A 2,970-nucleotide genomic window follows, 5' to 3' on the forward strand; every position below is an offset into this window, starting at 1 on the left:
GTCCTGCATCTCACCTGTCAGAGAACTTGCCCGCACACCGTGGATGACAGTGCCCCATTCCTGAGCTGTCCTTCGGTCCTGCATCTCACCTGTTGGAGAATTTACCCACACACCGTGGATGACAGTGCCCTATTCCTGAGCTGTCCCTCGGTCCTTTATCTCACCTGTCGGAGAACTTACCCACACACTGTGGATGACAGCGCCCCATTCCTGAGCTGTCCCTCAGTCCTTCATCTGACCTGCCAGAGAGTTTGCCTGAACACCGTTTGTCTACCCTCTCCTGGTGACCAACTGAGGCCAGAAGGGGAGGCCGACTCCCAGGTGAGCAGCCAGGGCTCCTCCTCTGGCCTACAAGGCTGCACTGAGAGTCTGGTTTGTGGCTTCAGCCCTGTACATGCCTGCACTCTGGGCCTGGAGGTCTTTCCCTTGCTAGCCGGCTCTCCTGCTCAGAGTCCCCCTCGGGGCCTTCCTGCCTCCCCCCAAGAACCCATCTCAGGCTGCTCCCAGACAGGACACCTCTGCCCCAATTGTGTGTCCCCACGGCCAGCCCTCCTGCTGGATCTCTGCTCTCTCATCATCCTGCCCTGTGAATGGCCAAGATCAAAGGGAGGACATGTGTTCACGACAGTGTTGACACAGTCCTGATTCGGTCACCTGTGTGTTCACCTTGGGGCTTCTCTCCATAGGGCTGTATGGGGTGGTGGGGAGACGCCTGCCTTCGGGGAGCGGAGGGGGAGAGGGAGATGGGGCAGTGGGAAAAGCATCATGGGCGCATACCCCGTCACTGCCAAGCCTGCCGCTTCTTGTGCTATTTCCCCTCTTAACTCGGGCCCCTGGATACAAATGCCCTCCAATCTGCACCTGCTATCACACTATTGTTTTGCTTTGTCTTGTTTTGGTGCTTTTTATTGTCTCTGCAGGTCTATCTAGATAAGATTGGCAGGATAAACAATCTGGAGGAGCAAACAACTAGACCGATGGTTCTAGGGGACATGGGAGAGGGGGAGGCAGGGGAAAGGGACAAACCTAGGGACAAGGGAACAACAAGTGATCTAAAATTAACGGCAAGGAGGGTGTAGGATGCCTGGTAGGGCTTGAATAAGGGCAATGTAACTGAGAGAAATTACTGAAGCCTGAATGAAGGCTGAACATGATAGTGGAACAAGAGGAAAACAAAAGGAAATAGAGGAAAGCAATAGGAGGCAAATGGGCATTTATAGAGGTCTAAATACAAGCATGTACATATGTAAGTATTAAGGTAGTAGATGGACAATGGGCCTCTACTCAAGTACTCCCTCAATGCAAGAACACTTTGTTCTAATAACCTTGCATTCTGTGATGCTCACCTTCTGGACACAATTGATGAAGACAAAATGGGGGTACATAAGCAAATGTGGTGAAGAAAGCTGATGGTACCCAACTATCCAAAGATATAGCATCTGGGGTCTTAAAGGCTTGAAGATAAACAAGCAGTCATCTAGCTGAGAAGCAACAAAAGCCCACCTGGAAGCACGCCAGTCTGTGTGATCATGAGGTGTTGATGAGATCAGGTATCAGGCATCAAAGACCCAGAACAAAAAATCATATCGATCTGACTGAGGGGGAGCGCAGAGTGGAGACCCAAAACCCATCTGTAGACAATTGGACATCCCCTTACAGAAGGGTCACAAGGAAGAGATGAGCCAGTCAGGGTGCAGTATAGCACTGATGAAACAACTTTCCTCTAGTTCTTTAATGTTTCTTCCCCCCCACTATCATGACCCCAATGCTACCTTACAAATCTGGTTAGACCAGAGCATGTACACGGGTACAGATAAGAGTTGGAAACACAGGGAATCCAGGACAGATAAACCCCTCAGGACCAATAATGAGAGTAGTGATACCAGGAGGGGAAGGGGAAGGTGGGGGGAGAAATGGGGAAGCGATGACAATGATCTACATATAACCCCCTCTCAGGGGGATGGACAACAGAAAAGTGGGTGAAGGGAGACATCGGTCAGTGTAAGACATGAAAAAATAATAATTTAACAATTGTCAAGGGTTCATGAGGGAGGGAGGGGGGAAACGAGGAACCAATATCAAGGGCTCAAGTAGAAAGCAAATATTTTGGGAATGATGATGGCAACAAATGTACAAGTGTGCTTGACACAATGGATGTATGTATGGATTATGATAAGAGCTCTACGAACCCCCAATAAAATGACTTTTAAAAAGGACTAAAAAACAAAAAGAATTTATCTTTTGACCTATCCTCCCCTTCTAGAGAGCCCCCCCACAGTGGGGCTTTCCCCTGTGCGAGACAGCAGTGCACAGGACACCTACTGAGAGCCAGGACAGCCACAAGCCCAGCAGGCTCGGTGCAGTGGGCACAGCCAGAGTGAGCCTGGGGACAATGGAAAGCTGGGGTCGGGCTTGGGAATTGGTGTGGACTGTCCCAAGATTGAGTGGAAAACAAACCCGTGCCAGGCACGGAGGAGGCTGTCAGTAGTCCAGGGAAGGGAAGGCAGACGGATGGATAGGGAAGGAGTCACGGGAAGCTAATGGCCTAGCTGCTTCCAGGGAAACAAACTGGACCCTTCGCTGTCCATCCTTTTTGACTCATTCGCAAATGGTAGAAACCTGCATCTCGAGTCTTAAAGGCTAGAAGGTAAACAAGCAGCCATCTACCTGAGAAGCAACCAAGCCCACATGGAAGAAGCACCCCAGCCTGTGTGGTCACGAGGTGCCGATGGGATCAGGTATCAGGCATCAAGGGAAAAAAAATCATATCATTGTGTGCTCACCTTCCCAATACGATTGCTGAAGACAAATGGGTGCATAAGCAAATGTGGTGGAGAAAGCTGATGGTGCCCGGCTATCAAAAGATATAGCATCTGGGATCTTAAAGGCTTGAAGGTAAACAAGTGGCCATCTAGCTGAGAAGCAACAAAGCCCACATGGAAGAAGCACACCAGCCTGTGTGATCACGAG

General features: G+C 50.2%; 1 protein-coding gene across 1 annotated transcript in view; it reads right to left on the reverse strand.

The window, feature by feature from the left end:
* EEFSEC (eukaryotic elongation factor, selenocysteine-tRNA specific) overlaps nucleotides 1–2,970 on the reverse strand; it is a 315,381-nt gene that overhangs the window by 47,327 nt on the left and 265,084 nt on the right. The window lies entirely within an intron of this gene.

This window comes from Echinops telfairi, unplaced genomic scaffold (assembly GCF_000313985.2).
Source record: "Echinops telfairi isolate 266 unplaced genomic scaffold, ASM31398v2 ScPeMD7_31;HRSCAF=116, whole genome shotgun sequence".
Taxonomy (NCBI): Eukaryota; Metazoa; Chordata; class Mammalia; order Afrosoricida; family Tenrecidae; genus Echinops; species Echinops telfairi.